At 42.4% G+C, this 26,623-nt stretch overlaps 1 pseudogene; it reads right to left on the reverse strand.

Annotated features, from left to right (window-relative positions):
* The window catches only part of LOC139022188 (ADP/ATP translocase 2-like), a 41,800-nt pseudogene that overhangs the window by 7,737 nt on the left and 7,440 nt on the right, over positions 1-26,623 (reverse strand).

Below are 26,623 nucleotides of genomic sequence, written 5' to 3' on the forward strand. Positions count from 1 at the left end.
GGACCCCTTGGGAGATAACGACCTGCTGGCTTAGGCCTGCTCCTGGGTGGCAGAGGGCAGACCCAATCCCTAGGTGCAGCCCCTGGTCAGGCTCAGAGCAGCGCTGACTGGGGAGTTGGGGCGCCGCTCCCTGTCATGCACAGAGCAGAGCGGATCGGGAGGTTGCAATGCCACCCTCAGTCACGCTCAGGGTAGAGCCGATTGGGGGGTTGGGACACCGCCCCCTGTCACACTCAAGGCAGGGTCGATGGGGAGGTTGCGGCGCCACCCCCTGTCATGCACAGAGCAGGGCCAATCAGGGGGTTGGGGCGCCACCACTGTCACACTCAGGGCAGGGCCGAAGGGGAGGTTATGGCTCTACCCTGTCACACACAGAGCAGGGCCCGTGGCGGGGGGGGGGGGGAGGGAGGGGTTGGGGCGCCGCCCTCTATCACCCACAGAGCAGGGCTGATCAGGGGGTTGGGGCGCCGCCACTCTCACACTCAGGGCTGGGCCGATGGGGAGGTTATGGCTCTACCCTGTCACACACAGAGCAGGGCCTGGGGGGGGGGGGGGGTGGTTGGGGCGCCGCACCCTGTCACACACAGAGCAGGGCCGATCAGGGGGTTGGGACGCCGCACCCTGTCACACACAGAGCCACAGGGCGATCAGGGGGTTTGGGCACTGCCCCCTGTCACGCTGATCCGGTGCCAGGAGGCCTCGCAGCTCCGCTGATCCTGGTGCTGGGAGGCATATTACCCTTTTACTATATAGGATAGAGGCCTGGGGGCTGGCTGGTTTGCCCTGAAGGGTGTCCTGGATCAGGGTGGGGGTCCCCACTGGGGTGCCTGGCCAGCCTGGATGAGGTGATGATGGCTGTTTGCAGCTGGTCACACACCCTTCAGGGTGGGGGTCCCCACTGGGGTGCCTGGCCAGTCTGGGTGAGGGGCAGAGGGCTGCTTTCAGGCTGGCGGTTGACTGAAGCTCCCAACCACTCCTTTTTTTCTTTTTTTTAAATTTTTATTCTGGGCCAGCTTTAGCTTCGGCTCTAGCTCTAGCTCTGAGACTTCTGCTGCTGAAAGCAGGTATCTGGTTTGTTTGCGTTCTATAATTGAAACAATGTATAACTCCAGCTCTGAGATCCCAGCCGGCTGAAAGCTGGTTTGTGGGGTTTTGTTTAGCTTCTATATTTGTTACAATGTTTCAAACTGCCAGCTGAGAGGCGGGCAAGGCAGGCGGGGAACTTGGAGTCCTCTGTCACTGAAGCATGCAAGCCTCATGTTCGCTTCCAGCTGCCTGGCTGCCGGCCGCCATCTTGGCTGACAGTTAATTTGCATAAGGATATGCTGATTAGCCAATGGGAAGGGTAGCGACTGTATCCTAATTACCATGTTTCTCTTTTATTAGATAGGATTGTTCTTCAAGCACCTCCATTACTAATAGGGCTAGACTTAGCAAAATATAGAAACTCCTATAAAAATACAGGATAGCCCTCGTTGGTTTGACTCAGTGGATGGAGTGTCGGCCTGTGGACTGAGGGGTCCTGGGTTCGATTCCAGTCAAGGGCACATGCCTGTGTTGTGGGCTCGATCCCCAGTGGGGGGCATGCGGGAGGCAGCCAATCAATGATTCCCTCTCATTATTGATGTTTCTCTCTCTCTCTCTCTCTCTCTCTCTCTCTCTCTCTCTCTCCCTCTCTCTTTGAAATCAGTAAAAATATAAAAAAAAAATACAGGATACCCAGTTAAATTTGAATTTTTTAAAAAAATATATTTTATTGATTTTTTACAGAGAGGAAGAAACATCGATGAGAGAGAAACATCGATCAGCTGCCTCCTGCACATCCCCTACTGGGGATGTGCCCACAACCCAGGTACATGCCCTTGACCGGAATCGAACCTGGGACCTTTCAGTCCGCAGGCCGATGCTCTATCCACTGAGCCAAACCGGTTTTGGCTAAATTTGAATTTTAGATAAGCAATAAATGCTTTTTAGTATAAGTATAGGTTGTCCCCAAAAATGTACACACATTTTGAATAATTATAAAGATAGTGTTTATTAAAATACATTTCATTTTCAAAATTGAGTTATCAGCTGTTAAAGTGTGTATATATTTTTTGGGACACCCTGTATGTCCCAAATATTTCTTGGGCCATAATGACACTAAACATTAATTGTTATTTATTTAAAAATTCAGCTGGGCATTTTGTATTTTATCTCGTAACCCTACTAGCCTAGTAGCTGTGTGTCCTTAGGCAAGTTACTTAACTTCTCTGTGTCTCAGTTTCTTCATCTGTTAAATAGGTTATTCAATGAATTATTATATGTAAGTTACTTAGAACAGTGACTGATTTATAGTAAGTACTTTATGAATTATTATAATAATTGTTACTATTCAGATAGGGGTTGTACCTGGTTCATGCCAGATTGCTGGTGGTAAGGCCATAATCTGGAGGATTCCAGAGACATTTAAAAAAATCACATATTCACTGTTATTGCATTTAGCATTACATTTGGTATTGTCTTTAGATTATAACCTTAAAATGAAATTAGAAGAGACTCCATCCTGCCCTAGCTGGTTTGGCTCAGTGGATAGAGCATTGGCCTGTGGACTGGGGGGTCCTGGGTTCGATTCTGGTCAAGGACATGTACCTCGGTTTCGGGCACATCCCCAGTGGGGTTGTGCAGGAGGCAGCTGATCGATCTTTCTCTCTCGTTGATGTTTCTAACTCTCTATCCCTCTCTCTTCCTCTCTGTAAAAAATCAATAAAAAATAATAATAATGAAAAAATAAAAAATACAGTATTAAAAAAAAGAAAGAAAAAAAAAAGAGGAGACTCCAGCCTCATAATAGCTCCCTGTGGCTTTAATGATTTTTACTCTCCCATAAGTTCTTATGACAGGATTGACAACCATCAAGGAAAATGCAGTTCTATTTTCCCAATTTTGCGCTCTGATACAGTGATGAGCTGGAGTTGAAGCTGAAATGAAGTTGCTCAGTTTCCACCTTTTGTACAAGTCTCCAAAAGCTTGTCTGAAGAGTTTTAAGAAGTTTCCACGAGTTCAGAACTGTTTCTGGAAGATAGGCTTTTGGCACTCAGAATGTTTTAGATGAGAGGCTCTATGGTGAGTTGTGGATCTGGTGTAGGAGAGGTTTATTTACTAATTTAATTTAGATAGTGCATTTTTAATTTCTTAAAGATTAGTATTTGCCATCATTTTTTTTTATATCAGAGTCTCTATTAAAGTTAATGACTATTCAAGTCTTTGGTCGAGAAAGTAGGTCATCTAAAATTATTTCTCCTTCACTTGAAGTATTCCTCCAACTCCCTTTCCTTCCAAAACTTCACTTGTCAAAGTTCTACTTATCTTTCTAGATTCTAATAAATTCCACTTCCTTGAGGCCATCTCCAAGTCCTGACAAAATGAGTCTTTATGAGAACATTTATCACTGTCCATCTTCAGATGCTGGTGTACTGTCTAGGTGGGGTAGGAGGTGGGAGGGACAGATACCATCTGTAATTCATCTCTGAATTCCCTATGATGCCTTACAGGTAATAGACTGCTCAGTGTCTGTGGTATTGAGCTGAAAACATCTGAGCACTTGATAGAACTTCAATGCCACTACAAACTATTCATGTTTTAACTTTTGCAAACAAATCTGAAAGAGTTGGTTTGAATACAATAGGTAAAATTCAAATATGGAAAAGTAGATATTTTCAAAAAGTCCAAAGCATTATAGTGTTTATATTTTCAGGCTCCACACATAAAATAGGCTGGAGCGTGAAAAAATCACAGTAGATATTGAAAAACAAATGGTTTGATGGACATTTTTTGAGTTAGTAGTAAGAGGACTCCCTTTCCTTCCCTCAGGAGGAGAAGGATGCTATCGATGGTATGGACAAGGGTTAGCTAGTATTGAGGCTCTAAGCTATGTTAAAAGATTGGACCTCTCATTTGGGTGGTTGCTTTCCATTTACGCCACTTACTTTGCCTTCCATACCCACTTTCTGCCCTGCCTGTACCCTGGAGTATGACCCTTTCAGACTGTATCTTCCTTGTTCACTTGCTGGCTGACCCCTAGGTGGTTTGGTCAACAGAAGGCATCATCAGGACTTTGGGAAAAAGAGGTTGGGGGTATGCTTTTCCTGTTTCTACCCTGTTTTCACATTGCATCCCTGGCAGCAGCTGGGTCCCTCCACGACAACAGCTGCTTTTCCATAACTAGTTTAGCTCTCCCAGGTCCTACAGGAGATAGCAGTTTCTCACTCTTGCTAGTTTCTGGGTGCCTCACCACCCCTGTTTCCTAAACCCTACCTTCACTTTTATGAGAAGCCCTTTCATTAATTTGTCTTTATTTGAAACATCTGGAGTACATTTTCTTTTTTTGCCAGATATTAACAGCTACACCATCCAAAGCAAAGGCTAAAAAAAAGGGTTAAAGCCTTTTAAGCAGAGGCTTATTAATCTTTATGTGGTAAGTCTTCCTAAGGTACCTACTATGCCCCAATTCCTCCTTAGGGGTTGGCAGCAGAGAAGAAAGTAGAAGAAAACATGGTCTCTCTGTCTTAAGTTAATCAGAGTCTACTACTGTGATCTCTAAAGAAATTTTTAGGGTTTTGGAAGAAAATTTCTGGGAATATAAGAAATAAGTTTGAGGTATGTATTGATAATAATCTGTAGAATAGAGACTAGTTCTGATGTGTGAGAGGAGTTCCCCAACACAGAGATATTGAGCACAGTGTCCTCACTTTTCTTTGCTCTTGGCATATAGGGCCTAATTACAATTTTTTTGTGTGCTGCTTACATATCATCACCAAAGATAATATTATGTTAAAAACCTTTAAATATAATGAAAGAGAAACTTAAGAGTCAAACTAACCTTAAAGACATTAGGCATTTTTCTTTCATAAAGCAGACAAATGCTTACAACTTGCTTTTTTGTGTGAAGACAAGTGGCTATCAGGTATATTCTACTTTGGAGATTAAAAAAATTAAACATGCTTAATCTGTCCCTTTAAATGAAAAGTTGTTTTAAAATAATGAGAAAGTAACTGCTTTGCAAAGGAAATTCATGTGTGAGAGAGAGAGGGAGAGAGAGAGAGAGAGCACATTTTGAAAAAATAATTGAATTCTTATCCATCATTAAGTAAGCCCCCATAATTTCTGGCTGTGAAACCAGCAGGGTTGTGGCTGAGTGAGATGGAGGGCTTCTGGAGTCCCACACGTTCTTCTTAAAGGGTCTGCCCGCACATGGACTTACTGACAGACTTACTTGCTCTGAGTTCTAGCATTGGGACAGCAGCTCCAGAGGTACCAGGGACATTTGGAGTGGAACTGATTTGTCTGGCTTCAGGGTGAGGGCTGGAGGGGCAGCTTTCTCCCAGACACAAGGGCTAACAGAGGCCATTGTTCTTTGCTGAGTCCTCCCACTGCAAGTGCATGTGGACACCACGCCTAAGTCTCCATCAACCTGGCTAACACTGTTTGTCCCACCTTGGTGATTCCCTGAAACATGCCCTCCCCCACCCCCCAGCCGTTGCACCTGTCCAAGTCACTTCCATTAGAACCAACATACCTGGTGGCCGGCTTCAGATCACACCAGAGCATTACCCAAACACCTCCACAAGCAACACACCCAGCAGGCACCAGACTCCCACTGAAGCAAATCCTGCGCCATAGGGTCAGTCATGGCCAGTCCTCACAACCAATCAGCCTAAGGGTCAGTACCTCCCATTGATGTGCCAACAGCAATCAAGACTCAACTACAACAGGAGGGCACACATAACCCACACAAGTGACACACCTGGAGTACCGGGCTCTGGTAACCAGGAGGATTGTGCCACTGGGCCCCACAGGACACCCACTACATTAGGCCATTCTATCAAGACTGGGAGATGTAACATCTCTACCTAATACATAGAAACAAACACAGGGAGGTAGCCAAAATGAGGGACAAAGAAACATGTCCCAAATGAAAGAACAGAACAAACCTCCAGAAAAAGAACTGAGAAAAATGTAGATAAGCAATCTACTAGATGCAAAGTTCAAAACCCTTGTTATAGGAATGCTCAGTGATCTTAGTGAGATCTTCAGCAAAGAGATAGGAAACATAAAAATGGAGATGAAAACAAAAAAGTACAAGTCAAATGAAGAGTACAATAATTGAAATGAATACATTGCAGGGAATCAACAATAGTAGGTGAAAGAGAGGATTGAATCAGCGATTTAGAAGATAAGGTAGCAGAAAACATTCAGTTAGAGCACCAAAAAGAAAAAGGAATCCAAAAAGTGAGAATATTTTAAGGAGCTTATGGGAAAATGTCACACATACTAGTACCAACATCCACTACATAAGGGTATCAAAAGGAGAAGAGAAGGTGAGCAAGGAATTGGAAACCTATTTGAAGAAATAATGACAGAGAACTTCCCTGCAGGTGCATGTGGGCACCATGCCTAAGTCTCCATTAACCTGGCTAACACTATTTGCCCCACCTTGGTGAAAGAATAGAAACAGAAGCCCAGAAAGTGCAGAGTCCCAAAAAAGATGAACCCAAAGAGGCCCACACCAAGACACATCATAATTAAAATGCCAAAGGTTAAAGACAAAGCGAGAATTTGAAAAATATATATTTTTATTGATTTCAGAGAGAAAGGGAGAGGAAGAGATATAGAAACATCAATGATGAGAGTGAATCATTGATTGGCTGCCTCCTGCACTCCTTCTATGGGGATCTAGCCCTCAACCTGGGCGAGTGCCCTTGACTGGAATTGAACCCAGGACCCTTCAGTCCGCAGGCCAACACTCTATTCACTGAGCAAAACCAGCTATAGGGCAAAGCGAGAATCTTAAAAGCAGCCAGAGCAAAGCAGTTACTAACCTACAAGGGAGCTCCCATAAGACTATTAGCTGATTTTTCAACTGAAACATTTCAGGCTAGAAGGAACTGGCACAAAATATTCAAAGTGATTAAAAAGCAAGGACCTGCCCTAGCCGGTTTGGCTCAGTGGATGGAGCATCGGCCTGCGGACTCAAGGGTCCCAGGTTCGATTCTGGTCAAGGGCATGTACCTTGGTTGTGAGCACATCCCCAGTAGGGAGTGGGCAGGAGGCGGCTGATCGATGTTTCTCTTCATTGGTGTTTCTAATTCTCTATCCCTCTCCCTTCCTCTCTGTAAAAAACTAAATAAATATATATATATATATATATATATATATATATATATATAAAAGCAAGGACCCACAACTAAGATTATTCTGCCCAGCAAGGCTCTCATTCTGACTTGGAGAGATAAAGAGCTTCCCAGGTAAGAAAAAGCTGAAGGAATTCGTCACCACCAAACCAGTATTATAAGAAATGTTAAAGGCACGTCTTGAAGAAGGAGAAGGAAACTATGAATAGTAAAATGGCAATAACTATGTACCTATCAATAATTACTTTAAATGTAAATGAATTAAATGCTCTAATCAAAAGACATAGGATAGCTGAATGGACAAGAAAATAAGATCCTTATATCAGCTGCCTACAAAAGACCCAATTCAAATAGAAAGACATGCACAGAGTAAAGGAATGGAAAAATATCCTATATAATAAAAGCCTAATATGCTAAGTGTCTGGTTGTCCAGTCAGCTGTTCAACCAATCAAAGCGTAATATGCTAATGATATGCTAAGGCCTCTCAACTGCTCGCTATGATGAGCACTGACCACCAGGGGGCAGACAGTTGAGTGGTTGACCAGTCGCTATGATGTACACTGACCACCAGGGAGCAGATGCTCCGACTAGTAGGTTAGGGACTGAGCAAGGCAGGCCGGACATACCCTGGAGCCCTCCCGAGGTCCCTCCCCACCAGGGGGTAGATGCAGCGAGCCAAGCAGTAAGGAGCAGTGAGCAGGTGGGTGATAAGGAGCAAGGGGTCCCGGACTGCGAGAGGGTGCAGGCCAGGCTGAGGGGAACACCCCCCCACGCATGAATTTCGTGCACCGGGCCTCTAGTATTTAATGAAAATGGAAATTAAAAAAATAGCTTAGGTAGCAATACTTAAAGCAGACAAAATAGACTTTAAAATATAGGCTATAACAAGGGACAAAGAAGGACCCAGCAATTTTACTTCTGGGTATTTATCTGAAGAAATCTCAAACACTAATTGAAAAAGACATGTACATCCATATGTTCATTGCAGTTTATTTACAATAGTCAAATATGGAAACAACCTAAGTGTCCATCAATAGATGAATGGATATATACAATGGAATATTATTCAGCCATAAAATAATGAAATCTTGCCATCTGCAACAACATGGATGGACCTAGAACAGTGATGGTGAACCTATGACACATGTCAGAGGTGACACGTGAACTCATTTTTTTGGTTGATTTTTCTTTGTTAAATGGCATTTAAATATATAAAATAAATATCAAAAATATGTCTTTGTTTTACTATGGTTGCAGATATTAAAAAATTTCTATATGTGACACGGCACCAGAGTTAAGTTAGGGTTTTTCAAAATGCTGACACGCCGAGCTCAAAAGGTTCGCCATCACTAACCTAGAGGGTATTATGCCAAGTGAAGTAAGTCACAGAAAGACAAATACCATATGATTTTACTTATATGTGGAAGCTAAAAAGCAAAATAAACGAACAAAACAGCAATAAACTCATAAATACAGAAAACATTTTGATGGTTGTCAGATGGGTAAGGAGTTGGAGAGATGGATGAAAAAAGGTAGGGATTAAGAAGTACAAATGGGTAGTTATAATATTAATCATGGTGATGTAAAGTATAGCATAGGGAGTGTAGTCAATAATATTTTAATGACTATGGATGATGTCAGATGGGTACTAGATTTATTAGGATGACTACTTCATAAGTTTTACAAATGTCTAATCACTGTGTTCTATACCTAACGCTAATATAATGTTGTATGTCAAATGCAACTGAAAAATAAAAAGATATTAAATGGGCAAAAAGATGAAAATTTACTAGGAAAATCTCAAAAAAGGTATTTTTCAAGTTTGATACATGAAATTGAAAACTGAATATGATGATTCAATAAGTATAGCCAATGACACACTTCTTCCATTTGACTCGATGAATTTTTTGAGTATTTTTTCCAGCTGTGACATTTAAGTCAAATGTTAAAATTAACTGAACTAGAATTAAAGCACCCACTTGCTTCATCACTAAAAATTTTGCCAAGAATTCTAGTAATGAAGCATATATAATCTCACTGCTCTCACTGAATAATATTAAATATTTTATTGTGTAATTTGATTAAGCTATTATTTAACAATTACTGATTTAAGATAAGTTACTAATGGTTAAAGAATCTTACCATTATCTATATATATAATAGCCTAAGTGACTGACTGTTACAGCAGTACGACCGGCATGACCAGTCACTATGATGCACACTGACCACCAGGGGGCAGATGCTTAATGCAGGAGCTGCCCCTGGTGGTCAGTGCGCTCCCACAGGGGGAGTGGCTGCTCAGCCAGAAGTCAGGCTCACGGCTGGCGAGCGCAGCAGTGGTGGCGGGAACCTCTCCTGCCTCCGCAGCAGCGCTAAGGAGCAGCAAGCTGAGCAGTAAGGAGCCTGCCGCTAAGGAGCAGCAAGCAGAGCGGTAAGGAGTGAGCAGGCAGACATCCCCTGAGGGGTCCCAGACTGCGAGAGGGCACAGGCCGGCCTGAGGGGACACCTCCCCCTCCAGTGCACAAATTTCATGCACCGGGCTTCTAGTTAAATAAATAAAACTTACTTGTAGTATATTATTTATGACATCTTTCATCCTTTAAATATTTCTTTATTCTTTATATGTTTTATGTATGTTATTCCATGTAATTGGAGCTGGGAAGATCTTTAGAGTTCATTTAGCCCAGCCCTGTCATTTTAGCGATGAAGAAATAGAGGCAGAAGTGGTTAGAATACATGTCTAGAACCAGAACCAGATGGCCCAGTTCCAAGGATAGAGTCCTTTTTGCCACATCACACTTCCTCAGTGCTGTAGTATCGTAGGAACAGTGAAATACGGACTCTACTTTCTTTATCTTACAAGTGGCAGCCTATTGCTGGTACAAAGTGGTGAGTCCAGGGATGGGGAAAAATAAGAATTTTCCAAACCTCCAGAAAGCATGGCTTTTTAATGACAGTTCATTCAACTCTGTTTTCTTTGGAAGTACAATAAAGTCAAGGCTGAGACCATGAACTGGATCTGGAACTCAGGATTTGTGTCACAGTCTACATATTCCCAACTCAATGCCAGTTACTCATTCCTTCCATTCAGACAACAACAAACAATAAAACCACAGACAGCGAGCAGTGTTAAAAAATGTCCTCATGGAGAAGAGAGAAGGTTATGACTATCATGCAGAAGCATTCACTTCCTGAAGAGAGACCCAGCTGTCCTGTGTGTGCTTTGGGGAATGGTAACTTGGGTGTGAAAAGGGTAGCTGGGGCAGTGATGTTTTCTTTCTTCATTGAGAAAGCAAAAGTTCATTAACTGGCAAAAACAGCCACAACTCCTAAGATGATATTTCCAAGAAATAGAGTGCCTATGCTTGGGGAGGGAAAACCAGAGTCGGCTGCCTGCTGTAAGAACGGGTTGCAGTTCTATTCTAATGCTTCTCCTCACACCTAGTCCCAGGGTTACTGAGTCCTTGGTGTTTAAGATCCTTGGGGGTAGTGCTATGAGATGGAGACAAATGTTAGGCCTTTGTCTGCCACATGCATTGTTGGACATGTGATTGAAGGGGACTGAGCTGGCATCTTCAGCTGTTACAGTGGGATAGCAAGGCCTTCCTTGTGGGGGTATGGAAAACTGCCCAATGCTAGGCACATAGTAAGTGGTCAATAATAATTATAGTATGAGATATTCCACATGTAGAAGGTATAGAGGAGAATACAGTGAACACCAGTGCACTCACATTTTAGCATAATTAATAAAAAATGAAACACCGATTGTATTCTTCTCTTTGCCCCTCCCGCCACAGGTAACCACAGTCCTGTACTGGTACTTACATTCTCATGGGTGTCTTTTGTATTTTTACTACAAATATTGCCATATTTTTGATGGATAGAATACTGTTTGGATGTCATTAAATATAACAGTCTCTATGTATTATTCTATAACTTCATTTTTTTACTTCAAAGCTATGTTTGTGAGGTCCATCCTTGTTGATTTGTGTAACTCTGGTTTGTATCATTTTTGTAACTTTTCTACTAATTCTCTTGATGATGAATATTTAGGTTGTCTCAAGGTGTGTGTTTTTCTACTACAATTCATGCTGCAACCACAGTAGTTTCTGTGTGCCTCCATTTTCCTCATTTCTAAAATTAAGTTCAAGCACCCTCCCTGCCCATATCACAGTATCCCTTCAAATGACATTTTTAGAGCATTTTCCAGTTTACAAAATACCTTTAAGTTGATTATAGCCCCACACAGATGGAGGCCAAACTCACACTGGAGTTTTCTGTGTCGCAAACTAAGACTCATTACGATACCTTATGCTGTGAAAGCTCTTTATAAAACTCCAAAGACTTTTACCAATTTGAAATGTAGCATCATCATAGCTAGGAAGTACCTTTTGCAGTAGCTCAAAGCCCATTTATTTTTTCTGCTTATCTTTCAAATAGGGTTTCAGATTCCACAGCTGAAATTTCCCAAACCAAAGTCTTGCAAAACAAATTCAATTTTCAATTTTCCATGCTGAGGTAAAAAATAGTCCCTTGCAATAACCTTGGCATTTGCTGCCTGGTCAATGTGGCTTTTTAGTGAGATTCTCTATAATCAAGATTTCCATGGATTTTTTTTAGTTGAGTTTTTTCAACTATAAAATTAGTACAAGATTGTTATATAAGGATTTGGAAACTGTAAATGCAGAAAGAAGGAAAACCCAGAAACAAGCACTGTTATCATTTTGGCACATTTCTTTCCAATCTTTTTTTTCAACATGTTTATATAGCTGGGCTTGTTCTGTTGATCCAGTTTTGTACCCAGCATTTTCCACTTAACATTATAATGTAAGCCTTCCCTCTATGGACTTCTAGTGGCCAAAATTTACCCAGAAAGGAAGTTTGTCTCTCCAAGGAAGTTCATTCTCAGAAAGGAAAAAAATTCTGTTCTTCACAAGGTTATGGGAAAAACTTTGGCAGTTTAAGCCGTCCCTGAGTAACTCTACTAAATGTTCAAATAAACTTCAGTTTTCTGTCCTAGTTTGGTTTCCATTAAGATAATGGCTGGAATAAATAACGTATGTAGAATGTGTATGTTTATACATGCATTTTTATGTCATGTGTATATGTAGATGTGTGGATAAATATGTGTATATTTATATGTGACTGGATGTTTGCATTTACACACATGCACACTTGCTCACACAGACACACACCACTTTAAGGAATTTCAGTAAGAAAACCAAAAAGTACGACATTATTACATTATTATTTTACATTTTGTCAAGAGTCAAGTTGACTTCATTTCAACTTTGTTATGGTCTTAACCTCAGGATTCTCCCACAAAAGGGGTGAAATAATGATTAATGACAGCTTGTAGTCCAAGGTGATTTGTTGCACAGCTAATTATCCATTCCAGGTGTTCTTCATTCATATAACAAGACAACCTGTAACAATGGACTTTCATTTATGATGAAGATAATTAAAACTAAATAGATTTGAGTTTACAATACAACTGATTACAAGTAATTCAGGAGCACTAGGGTTGTAGTATACATAGAATAACTAGCTTGAAACTAGAATTTCGTTTCCTGAGATTCAATGAACATGCTTGTACTATTAGTAGGAATCAAATCAGGAAATATGCCAAGGAATTTTTTAAAACAATCTAGTATCAACTTTAAAAAAAGTTACATTATAGAATATTGCCTCATATTTTAATTCATAAAGTGTGTAAGGGGGTGAATGTCCCCAGGCAAGGTAAAACATACCTTGGAGCCAATTACTAGTAGCTGTGAAGTTATGGAATAGATTATTTTTCAAAGTGTTGAATGCTTTTGAAAGTCATAGTGAATAAGACTGAGATATATTCTCTAACTTACCTGAATTCACTGTAGTCTCTTTCTCTGATTCCAGACGTATAACAACTTCATCTCTGTTGCCACAGAGGCAGCAGAAAACATTTCTTGGTTCCAGGCTGGGATTCTGTGCAATTGCCTGGCTGGCTGGTCCAGCAGAGAATCATTCTCTTTGCTGAAAACCTCTGGGTCACCAGCCCGGTCTGTCTCTGGGTTGCTTTACAGGGGTGAGCTGGGAGGTACGGGAATTGGTTACTTTCTGACCCAGAGTTCTGCCTGGCTCATGATTGGGACTGTTTGTTGAAAGAGAAGTAACATTGGGAGTTATTCCATCTGGGTGTCTGTCCTTAGAAAACCCTAGTTTGGTGGCTGGTGCAAGAGGCAGTGGAAACCTGGACTAAGTCAGTGGCTGTGAAAATGGAGAAAAGGGGAGATCGATGGAGGCGACAACATATGTTTGTAAAATAGAAAGGCTTTGGCAGTACTTGGATGTGGGTTGGATTGAAACACGTCTTGAACAGGGCTCTAAATCCTATTGCTCCATCCTTATTCTGACCAGAGCCTTGGCAGCAAGCTCCTGTTAGGTTTTGAACAGCTTCACTCAGTGTCAACCTGACCATACTCTCAGGCTAGACCTGTGTGCTTCTTGCTTCCTGCCCTGGGGCTCCTGTGCCTTTGAGAACCTGCTTGGCACTCAGCAGTTGTAACAGAAGAATATTGGGGGATTATTACCCCATGGGGCAACCCTTGACCAACAGAGCTGGGAGAAGGTAAACACATGCTTCTTTTCCCTTTTCCTGATGGGAAGTCGGGAGATAAGGTGATTGAACACCCAGTAGCCTGTCGTGTTGGCCAACTTGATATCATATCCTTGAGGTAGTCGGATTCCTTTCCTGTTTTACTCTCCTGTCCCTCACTATCAAACTACTTAAGTGTAAGAGTGTGTGTAAAGCGGGGTTCACATGGAAAGGTGAGGTGGTCATGTTCAGATCCCAGGTCAGGGCTGGCTGGGTGAACATTGAGTATGCAGCAGTGCCCTTCTGCCCAAAGATTATTCCAAGCCCTGGAGATGAATCTTATTTCACCCAGGTGGAGGTCTGTGCCTGATATGGGAGCAGAAGGTCAAGTGGGCAGAAGTACCAGCAACTAGAGCCAGGCAGGGCTCTGATGCCACCAGACCAACTGCCAGTCATTGCCATTTCAGAGCTCCACCTAGGAGATAGCTGATGGGGACACCTACTCCATCTCCATGAGTGAGTGGCTCTATTTTGGGGATAACCCAGGGAAGACGTGTTAGGCTTGGGGGCATGGGAGGAATAAAAAACCTGCATAATATTAGCCAATGTCACCCCAATAAATTTACTAATAATAAAAAAGAAAACCATAGGTGAGCGGCAAGCTGATGAGTTTAGTTTGAGTTATACTGAGTCTGAGGTAGCAGATGGGAGTCTGGTCACAGAAAGTTGTTAGCATACCAATGATACTGCTAGCCAGAGCTCTCCTGAGATTAGAAACCACGTTCCTTAGCAGCTTATTTTAGGAATGATGTTTTTATTTCTCCAGGGGTAGCAGTCTGTATTAGTTATCTATTGCTGCATATCCCTAAACTTAGAAACATAAAACAACAAACATTTATGATCTTGCACAGTTTCTGAGGGTCAGGAATTCAGAAATGGCTTAGCTGGGTGTTTCTAGCTCAAGGTCGCTCAAGAGGTTGCAGTCAAGGTGTTGGCCAAGGTGCTGTGTGTTAACAGTTGAGAGGTCTGCTTCCAGCTCACTTACGTTGCTGTTCAAAGGAGGCTTCGGCTCCTCACCACGTGGGCCTCTCAATAGGGCTGTTCGCAACTTGGGTTCCCAAAGAATGGGTGACTGAGACAGAGCTACTGAGAAAGACAGAGACTCCAAAGGCCAGAAATACCACCCAGAATTCATAGTTTTTTTGTTGTGAAATTTAAAAGCGACTTACTGTAACTTCTGCCATATCCTATTGATTACATAGACAGCCTTAGTATAGTCTGAGAGGAGGACTACACAAGGGTATGAATATGGGATATAGGGATCATTGGAGGTCACCCTGGAGCATGGAAACCACAGTCTTTTATTTCCTTCTTTTAAATAGCTATTTTATTATATAAGTAAAATACGTACACAGTACAACAAAAATATAAAACACTGCAGTAAAATTTAAATGTTGAGCTACCTGGAGACCCTGGAAGGATCCAGGTGAAACATGGGGATCGGGGTGCAGACTTTACTTCTTGTGGGTCCTTGTCCTCACGAAGTTTGAAGAATAAACTCTCGGACTAACATATTTCTTTAATAAAAATGTGGAAGTTTATTGGAAGCATATACAAACTTCATTTGGGCAGGGGTGTCCCCAAAGGGGATCCCTTGGGGAGGGGCTCCCCAAATGGGAAAAACCTGCTCTCTCTCTCTCTCTCTCTCGAAAAATCTAAGTCCAAAAATCGAAATTTGTAAAATCTGAAATCGGCTGAATCTCTTTGTCTCTGAATTTATAAAGGCTGCTGCACTCTTTTTATGAACATGACCTTTTCTAATTGGATCCTTTCTAAATTTAGGACCCCCTTGCCTTCCTCATTGGTCACTTTGCTACATAGTATTAGTTTCAAAGCTCAAAGCCCCCTAATCTTGCTGGTTGGAGTTGCTTTTGATCTCCCAGCTGCTCAGGCCAGAGATGCCTCTGTCCTTGTTTTATGGCTGTTTTAATTGCTCAGGTCAGAAATGTTTCTATCTGCCTAGACAACCCCCTGCCCCTATGGCATTTCTCTATTCTCTGTAGAAGTAAGGTAAGCATTCAAGCCACTATCTATGTATTCCTCTCCCATGGACCCTCTTTATCTCTAAGACTCCCTAAACCTGCCTGTTTTGTCTCTCAAATTTCTTTTACAGGGGAGTAGCCTGGGTGAGATCTGGGCAGGAGGCCTTTCCCCCCCAGTCCTAGGCCTGGGTTCTGGAGACTCCTCAGTGCCCATACTCATTTCAAGCTTGCACTGGCTCTTGGTGGTGGAGCACCTGCCACTCACTCATGGAGATGGAGTAGGTGTCCCCATCAGCTATCTCCTAGGTGGAGCTCTGAAATGGCAATGACTGGCAGTTGGTCTGGTGGCATCAGAGCCCTGCCTGGCTCTAGTTGCTGGTACTTCTGCCCACTTGACCTTCTGCTCCCATATCAGGCACAGACCTCCACCTGGGTGAAATAAGATTCACCTCCAGGGCTTGGAATAATCCTTGGGCAGAAGGGCACTGCTGCATACTCAAGGTTCACCCAGCCAGCCCTGACCTGGGATCTGAACATGATCACCTCACCTTTCCATGTGAACCCCCCTTTACACACACACACACACACACACACACACACACACAACGACCACACACAGGACATAGGGCTGCTCAGGTGGATCAGAGTGGTGGCCTGGCCTAAACTGGACTATCCTGGGCCTCCCTGTATTATCTTTGGGTCCCTGCAAGAAAAGTGCCAGAGGTTTCTGGGGTGTGATCTTACTCAACATCTGCAACATTGGAACAGCTTACCTAAGGCCACAACCTCGGGACCTGGGGACACAGCCACAGAACATGTTACTCTCTTGAGCATCTCCACCCAAGTGAGCTGGGCAGGGCCTTCTCTAGAATGTGGCTGCTTGGTTACCAGGGTTCTAAGTTCTGTTGGGCTCTATCAGAAAGTGAGGTGCCTGCTAGGAGTCCCCTACTGGAATTACTGCTCAGAAAAGAACTTCCTAGGGACCCCTCTGGAATGCTGACGAATCACCCTCCACCAAGCCATACACAGTTACATCATAACTGTCCACACACAGTTACACCAACAAAGCCCACCACAGCCCTGAGGATTCCTGGGTGCAACCAGGGCCCCAACTTTGAGGACACAGAGCTATGTTCAGACTGGCCCCTCCCATTTTTATGTGTGTGTGCTTTTAAAAAATTATATGTATTCTGGCGACATTGTTTAATATGATTATATAAGTGTATAGTTCTAGAATACATCATTTGTATATTGCGTTGTGTGCTCACTACCCAAAGTCTAGTCTCTTTCCATCACCATATTTTTGACCCCCTTTAACCTCTTTTACCTCCCTTCAACCCCCTTACCCTCTGCTAGCCACCACTGTCATCTGTGTTAATGAGTCTTTTTTGTTTGTTGCTTTAGTTTTATATGGCACCTAGGAATTAAATCATATGATTTTTGTTCTTTTTCATCTGACATATTTCATTTAACATCATAATTCAGGACTCATCTGTATTGTCACAAGTGGCAATATTTTGTCTTTTCTTATGGTCAAATAGTATTCCATTGTATAGATGTACCAAATCTTCTTTATCCCGTCACTCATTAAATAACACATAGGTTGTTTCCATGTTGTGGTTACTGTGAATAATGCTTCAATAAACATAGGGGTACTTATATCTTTATGAATGAAAGGGGTTCAGATATTTCAGCTAGATATTCAGAAGAGGGATTGCTGGGTCCTATGGTAGCTCTTTTCTTTTTGCAGAGCCTCCATACTGTTTTCTATAGTGGCTGTAACAATTTACACGTCCACCAGCTGTGTATGAGGGTTCTTTTTTCTCCACAACCTCTCCAACACTTGTTATTTCTTGTCTTGTTGGTAATAGCCATTCTAATAGGTATAATGTGGTATCTCATAGTTTTGATTTGCATTTGCCTAATAGCTAGTGAAGTTGAGCATCTTTTCATATACTACCTGTTGACCATTTGCAAATCTTTTTGGGAGAAGTATCTGTTCAGGTCCTCTGTCGTTTTTTTTTTTTTTTTTTTTTTTAGAAGGTATGTTTTTATTGATTTTAGAGAGAAAGAAGAGAGACAGAGGGAGAGAGAGAGAGAGAACACATTGATTGGCTGCCTCCTGTATGTCCCTCCTGGGGATTGAGCCCAAAACCCAGGCATGTGCCCTGACCTAGAATCAAATCCGCTGCCACCTTTTGGTACACAGGACAACAACAAACCAACCGAGCCACACTGGCCTGCCTATTTTTAAATTGCACTATTTTTTGTTGTTGAGTGTATGATTTTTAAAAATGCGTTTGGATATTAATCCCTTATTATAGGTATTGTTTGCAAATGTCTTTCCCTGTTTTGTTGGTTGCTTCTTTATTTTGTTGATATTTTTTAGATGTGAAGCTTTTTAGTTTGAAATAGTCCCATTTAAAAAACATTTTATTTTTTTTAATCCTTATCTGAGGATATTTTTTTCCATTGTATTTTAGAGAAAGTGTAAGGGAGGGAGAAAGGGAAGGAGAGAGAGAGAAACATCAATGTGAGAGAGACACATTGATTGGTTGCCTCCCACATGCACGATGATTTGAGGCCAGGGATTGAACCTGCAACCCTGGTATGTGCCCTTGACTGGAACTGAACCCAAGACTCTGCAGTGCGTGGGCTGATGCTCTAGCCACTGAGCAACACCAGCCAGGGCCATCCCATTTGTTTTTGTTTTTAATTTCCTTGCTTTTAAGGTCAAATTCATAAAATTCCTTCTAAGAGCAAGGTCCATATGTTTTCTTCTATGTATTTTATTGTTTCAGGTCTTATGTTTAGTTCTTCGATCCATTTTAAGTTAATTTTTTTGGTACGATGTCAAATAGCAGTCTAGTTTCATTCTTTTGCATGTGGCTTTCCAATTTTCCCAGCACCTTTTGTGGAAGAGGCTTTCTTTTCTCCATTGTATTTTAGCTAGCTGGTCACAAATTATTTGCCTCTATACATGTGGGTTTATTTCTGAGTTCTCAATTGTGTTCCCTTGATCGGTGTGCCTGGTTTTCTGTCAATACCATGCTGTTTTGATTATTGTTGCTTTGTGGTATAATATGAAGTCAGGGGATGTGATACTTTTGGCTTTTTTTTTCTCAGAATTGCTTTTGTTATTTGGGGTCTTCTGTAGTTCCATACAAATAAGATAATTTTTTTTTATTTCTTTAAAAAATACCATTGGGATTTTGATGGAGATTATATTAAGTTTATGTATTGCTTTGGGTAATGTGGGCATTTTAACTAATGTTGATTCTTCTAATCCATAAAGATGGAATATCTTTTTATTTGTTTTTGTCTTCTTTAATTTCTTTTAATAATGTCTTTCAGTTTTCAGTGTACAGGGTGAGGTCAAAAATAGGTTTACAGTTGTGAGTATGCAAAACATAGTTTATTCTTGTATTATTATTTATTCATTATTGTTTTATTTTCCATACAAACAACTGTAAACTTACTTTTGACCCACCCAGTATAGATCCTTCACAAGTTTTGTTAAGTTTATTCCTAGGCATTTTACTTTTATTTCATGAAAATGGAAACAAAAAGAAAGCTGGGGTAGCAATACTTATACCAGTCAAAATCAACTTTAACAAAAAGAGATGAAGAAAGGGCCTAGCAATTCCATCCCTGGGTATTTATCCAAAGAAATGCAAAACACTAAATCAAAAGGCATATACATCCATATGTTTATTGAAGCATTATTTACAGTAGCCAAGATATGGAAGCAACCTAAGTGTCCATGAATATTTGAATGGATAAGAAGTGGTGTATATTCAATATAATAAAAACCTAATATGCAAAGTGTCCAGTTGTCTGTTCAACCAATCAAAGCATAATATGCTAATGATATGCTAAGGCTGCTCAACCGCTCGCTATGACATGCACTGACCATCAGGGGGCAGACAGTCAACCGGTTGACCAGTCACTATGACATGTACTGATCACCAGGGGGCAGACGCTCAACACAGGAGCTGCCCCCTGGTGGTCAGTGCATTCCCACAGGGGGAGTGCCGCTCAGCCAGAAGCCAGGCTCATGGCTGGTGAGTGCAGCAGCGGTGGAGGGAGCTTCTCTCACCTCTGAAGCAGTGCTAAGATGGTCTGACTGATGGCTTAGGCCCGCTCCCTATGGGCTCCCAGACTGAGAGAGGGTGCAGACCAGGATGAGGAACCCGCCCTCCGCCCCAGTGCACGAATTTTGTGCACCAGTAATAATGGAGTATTACTCAGCCATAAAAAAATCTTGCTATCTGAAACATTATGAGGATCTAGAGCAGGAGTGGGCAAACTTTTTGACTCGAGGGCCACAATGGGTTCTTAAACTGGACCAGAGGGCCGGAACAAAAGCATGGATGGAGTGTTTGTGTGAACTAATATAAATTCAAAGTAAACATCATTACATAAAAGGGTACGGTCTTTTTTTTTTTTTAGTTTTATTCATTTCAAACGGGCCGGATCCGGCCCGTGGGCCGTAGTTTGCCCACGGCTGATCTAGAGGGTACTATGCTGAGTGAAATAAGTCAGATGGAGAAAGAAATGCCATATGATTTCACTTATGTGTGAAAGCTAAAAAACAAAATAAGTTAAAAAAACAGAAACAAATAGATACAGAGGATATTTTGATAATTGCCAGATAGGAGGAAGGTGGGGGTTAAGAAGAGGGATTAAGAATTACAAATTTGTAGTTACAAGATAATCATGGGGATGTATAGCATAGGAAATATAATATAGTCAATAATATTTACGGTGACAGATGGGTACTAGATTTATTGGGGTGATCACTTTGTAAGTCATATAAATGTCTAATCACTATGTTGTACCCTGAAACTAATAAAATATTGTATGTCAGCTATAATTGAAAAACTAAAAAATTATTTTAAAAAGAGATCAAGTTCTATTATTGATTGGAAGACAGCTAGTAGAGAATTTGGAAATACTTTCTTGCAAATGGATGGATCTATATATAATCTTGTAGAGGAAGAGGGAGAAGGTTTTTTTGGGGGGGATGGGGAGTGAGACTGACATCTGAGTGTATCTGCAGGAAAAGGGACTTATACTTGATATATTAGAATAAATTACTGTGTGAGTATTACTTGAAGTGCCACAAGGTTAATCAGATATTGTAATGTGTGGGAGTTATAGGCCAAGGAGCTCTAGGACTATTGGAGAAATAAAAAACCTACTTGTCCATTGAAATTCTTATTTTGGACAAACATCCAAGCACTATTGTACCAGCAAAACAAACAAACAAACCAAAAACCCCCCTAAAAATGGGGAGGGTGTATAAATAAGGGTTAAATAAACGATGATATACACATTAAATGGATTTGTTGCACTCCACAACCACCGGCCACTTCCCCATGTAAGTGCAGTAACATAAGCCCTACCATGAATAATTTGACTTTACGGTGCATTTTGTTAGAGACCCTAATTAGTGAACACATTCCTTTTAGAATCCTTCCATAAATTCCCATTTCTGAAGCTCTTCATTGCTAATTTGTCTTGCACTTCCCCTATTGGTAGACCCAGCTATTAACCATAATTGTGCATTTCACCATTGCCAAAGTCACATGATATTTGCTAAGTACCAAAAAACCTTTGTCTTCAATTTGTTATGCTGTTAGGATAGCCCAAGGATGAAGAGGAAAATTATTATTAATGGTACTCAATCTACAGGAAACCCTCCGTAGATGATCACTTCCTGTATATGGGTCTATTCCATAATTGTTCAGCATAACAATGCCCTAGACAGCAGATCAAATTAAAATGCATACCCAGCAGAGCTGTAATTTTTCAGTTCTAATTAGCCAATTCTATCTCCTTGAATGTAAATGACTTATCTAATTACTCTGAGATTTTGCTATTTAAGATTGACTCAGTACAAATTTTAAAGTAGATTAAAAAACAGTTCTCTTCAACTCTATTTCAAAGGTGAATGCCTCCTACAAGTCTTGTCATCAGATACTACTCAATAGATTCACGAGTGCCTGAGGCTTTATCAGTGATGTTTGGGGGTGGGTAGAGTTTATTTCTATTTTGTATTTTCTTTTTCCTCTCCTAACATTTGAGTTAATAGTGGTGAGTGGATCTGCAGATAGCAGCTCTCTCCTTCTTCAGGGCTACATGTAGAAAAAGTGAGTATTCTCTCTGTGGAAACCGATTGTTTAAAAGATCACAGCCCCTTCTTTTTTTAAAAAAATATATTTTATTGTTTTTTTTTTTACAGAGAGGAAGGGAGAGAGAGAGTTAGAAACATCGATGAGAGAGAAACATCGATCAGCTGCCTCCTGCACACCCCCACTGGGGGTGTGCCCACAACCAAGGTACATGCCCTTGACCAGGATCGAACCTGGGACCCTTCAGTCTGAAGACCGACGCTCTAGCCACTGAGACAAACCGGTTAGGGCACAGCCCCTTCTTTTGAGGGGCAAGAAACAGAGAAAAAGACCAAATAGCACAGCCAGCATTCTTTATAATTGTTTATAATTGGACATATGTGAAATGATAAGAGATATAGATATATATCTGCTCCAAGCTTCTGACACAGAACTCCTAAAACACTTGCATGTACAGGGGTTAGGAGAATCTTTTGTTCTAACATTTTTTACCCCAGTTACTGATGTGGAGTTCTAAATCCTTTTGCATTTTCTAGGTGATAGAAGTGTCTTTTGTTCTTAGGAGGTAACTCTTTGTCACCTGGATGGAGACTGGTCACCTGAAAGACCAAAACATGGTTAGAAGCTTGGAATTTTCAGCCCAACTCCTATTCACAGAGAAGTGGGAAGGACTGGGAATAGAGTTAATAGTTGGTCATGCCTATCATGATGAAGCCTCTATAAAAATCCCAATGATACTGGGTTCAGGGAGCTTCCAGACTGGTGAACACATCCACACACTGAGAGAGTGGTACAACGCAACTCCACGGGGACAGAAGGTCCTGTGTAGGGACCCATTCAGTCCTCACACTGAATACCTCTTTATGGCTGTTCTTCTGTATCCTTTATGACATTCTTTGTTATATGATAAACTAGAGGCCCGGTGCACAAAATTCGTGCATGGGCCGGGGGGGGGGGGGGGTTCCCCCTCAGCCCAGCCTGCACCCTCTCCAATCCAGGACCCTTTAGGGGATGTCCAACTGCCGGTTTAGGCCCGATATCCCGATATCCCTCTCACAATCCTGGACCACTGGCTCTTAATCGCTCACCTGCCTGCCTGGTTGCCCCTAACTGCCCCCCCGCCCCCCCGCCGGCCTGATCACCCCTAACTGCTCTCACTGCCAGCCTGGTTGCCCCCAACTGTCCCCCTTTGCCGGCCTAGTTGCCCCTCACTGCCCCCCTGCCAGCCTAATCGCTCCCAACTGCCACCCCCTCCTGCCAGTCTGGTCACCCCTCACGGCCCCCCCCCCCCCCCCCCCCCCACTGACCTGGTCGCCCCATGCAGCCTGCTGTTCAGTCGTTTGGTCGTCCCTCACTAACCCCCCTGCTGGCCTGGTTGTAGGCAGCCATCTTGTGAGGGTGTGAGAGCTAATTTGCATATTACCTCTTTATTATATAGGATTGTTTCCTTGAGTTCTCTGAGCTGTTCTAGCAAATGATGGAATCTAAGGCGGAGGCAGGGGTGATTATGTGAACCTCCAACTTGAAAACAAGTCCACAGAAGTTGTGGGTAACATGGGGGATCTACTACTTGTGTTTGGCAACTGAAGTGGGGATGGTTTTGTAAGACTATGCCCTTAACCTGTGGAGTCTGCACTAACTCTGATTAGTATCAGAATTGGATTGAATTGTAAGACACCTAGCTGGTGTTTCAGGATTGCTTGATGCATGGAAAACCCGTACATCTGGTGTCAGAAGTATTGTGAATGGTAGTAAACACAGGGGGAGGGTGTCTTTCCAACATTATGTGTTCAATTTTACCTGATGTCTTCTATAGAGTTTGGATATTAAATGTTTTCTTTGGATGTGCCAAGTATCATTGTCCCCATCTTTTTGTCCTTTCTCAAGCAATACAATTTTTTACCCCAGTTTCTGTTATCTACATAACAGAATGTATAAATAAGTGAAGATCATGTAAAACTTACTTTTGTTATTGGTGGAAGTGGAGTTCTAGGGCTGCTGTGAGGAAATGAATTTCCTGAGACCTCCACAGGAGGATGGGGTTTTGTGGGAAGCTTTATTCATGATGTAAAACCCTTCCAAGGTTCCATCTCTGTCCATCCCGCAATGTAAAAAGTCCAACCATATCTTCAGGATGGCCAGAATAAAGGTCACTGCCCATAGCTTCTGCTCTATATTAAAGTCCAGTTAAATCCAACATCTGCTAGCTTAGCTTGTGTTCCCTGCTGCAGTCCATTGTATGTGCGGTCTGCACAGTCATGGGCCATTGGCTGTTTAAGGCCTCATGGCTATGGAGAGAGAACAGGCAAGTGCATGGGCGAGTGTGAGTCATGGAGCAAGAGAGAGCACAAGAAAACAAGAGAGAGGAACTCTGGGGATTTTAACCAGGAGCTTCTTCAAACTAACCAATTTTCCAAGATTTCATGCACCCTAGCCAGTTCATTGTTTCCCAGGCTAGACTGACGGGCAAGCACCTCCCCTGTGTTACCCCAATTTCTACTGCACATGTGCCTTTTTCCTCCTTCTGCCCCAACAATCCAGGAGGGAGGGAGGGGTTTTAATGCCCCTGGAGGGACAATGCTGTATGAAGCCGTAGCTTCCTGGTGAAGTTTCCCAGGTGACCATGTTAACAATGTCTGACTTCCCTTTGCTTTCTTTCCTTTATTACTATTACCTAGCTGATTACAACAATAACACTTTCATTCCAGACTACAGGTGACTAAAAGGCCATATTTCATAAATATAAATGTGGTTTTAAATCTTGGTTGGAAATCATGCTTTTCTTCTTTCTAGTAAAAATGGTTGCCACTTTTGCCACAACAAAGATAAGAAGCAAATAATTAAACCCTAATGAGACTTATCCAAGAAAAGATTTCTTAAAGCAAAATTTTTATTTTTTAAAAAATTTTTTGTCTAATTTTATTTATTTACTAGAGGCCCAATGCACGAAATTTGTGAAAGAGGCTCGGTCCTTGCAGCCCTGACTGCCTCGGCCTTCGCAACCCCAGCTGCCTCAGCCCTCACAGCCCTGGCTGTCTTGGCCCCTGGCTTCACTGGAAGGTCGTCTGGACGGTCGTTCTGCTGTTCAGTCTAATTAGCATATTAGCTCTTTATTATATAGGATTTTTAATTTAATTTTCAATGACAGTTTACATTTGATATTATTCTATATTCGTTTCAGGTGTATAGCATAGTGGTTAAACAATCATATACTTTTCATTTATAAAGTATATGATTGATATTTCCAGTACCCATCTGGCACCATACATAGTTATTACAATACTGGGAGCCCAGTGCACGAATTCGTGCACCTTGAAAGGAACTGTGGGCCATGAGGCTGCGGTGGGCACAGGAGTGGATCTCGACCCATCCTCCGTGCCCTGCCTGGCCCCTCCTGCCCCGGCCCCAAGGTCCCCTGTCTGTTGCAGCCCCGCTCCTGCTGCTGCTGCTCCCACGTGCTGACAGTGCCAGCCCTGCTCGCACCCACTGATGGCGCGGAGCGGCAGCTCCAGTGCTGGCAACAGGTACGAGCACTGGGTGGGACCGTGCTGCGCGGCAGCAAAGAATTTTCAGTAACCACTAGAGCAGTGATCGCGAACCTATGACACGTGTGTCAGAGGTGACACACGAACTCATTTTTTTGGTTGATTTTTTTTGTTAAATGGCATTTAAATATATAAAATAAATATCAAAAATGTAAATCTTTGTTTTACTATGGTTGAAAATATCAAAAAATTTCTATATGTGACACGGCACCAGAGTTAAGTTAGGGTTTTTCAAAATGCTGACACGCCGAGCTCAAAAGGTTCGCCATCACTGCACTAGAGGCTCGCCCCGATGACAGCGGCGCCCCACCTTGATCTGGCACCCCTGCTCACCTGCTCCACCATCCTGCTGCTGCCATCGCCCGCCATATTCCGTGCTCTGCTGCCTGCTGATGACGCCAGCCATGTTCCGCTTGTGCCCCCTGGTGGTCAGCGCATGTCATAACGACTGTTCGTTTGTTTGGCCATTCAGTCTGTTTGCATATTAGGGTTTTTATAAAGATAGACTAGAGGCCCGGTGTACGAATTTGTGCACGGGTAGGGTCCCTAGGCCAGGCCGGTGATCAGGGCTGATCAGGGCTTTGCAGCTGCCGGTGGGGGCCTCCTTTCCCCTGGCTGCCTGCCGGGGCCTCCCTTCGCACCCGCCTTGGCCTGGTGCTGCCCGCTCACCTGCTCCATCATCCCACTGCAGTCCCGCTCTCTTTGGGACCCATTGGGGCCAGTAGCACCTCCATTGCTGCGCACTGCCAGCGCTGTGTCGCCGATGCCCGCCATGTTCTGCGCTGCCTCCTGGTGGTCAGCGCATGTCTAACTCCCAGTGGGTCAAACTCCCGCCTATAGGGACAATTTGCATATTAGCCTTTTATTATATAGTATTATTGACTGTATTCTCTATGCTCTACTTTACATCCCCACAACTACTCTGTAACTACCAATCAAGAAAATATATGTTTAAACAGGCTCAAAAATAAAAATAAAATTGTCCAACAATCTAACTTCTGTGTTGTACTTCTGTTTAGCAGATTGAAGTGTACTAATGACAAATATTTTTTTAAAATATATTTTATTGATATTTTACAGAGAGAAAGGGAGAGGGCTAGAGAGTTAGAAACATTGATGAGAGAGAAACATCGATCAGCTGCCTCCTCCACA

The sequence above is a fragment of the Myotis yumanensis genome, unplaced genomic scaffold (assembly GCF_028538775.1).
Source record: "Myotis yumanensis isolate MYYU_CA2020_CCGP unplaced genomic scaffold, mMyoYum1.0.hap1 SCAF_13, whole genome shotgun sequence".
Lineage (NCBI taxonomy): Eukaryota > Metazoa > Chordata > Mammalia > Chiroptera > Vespertilionidae > Myotis > Myotis yumanensis.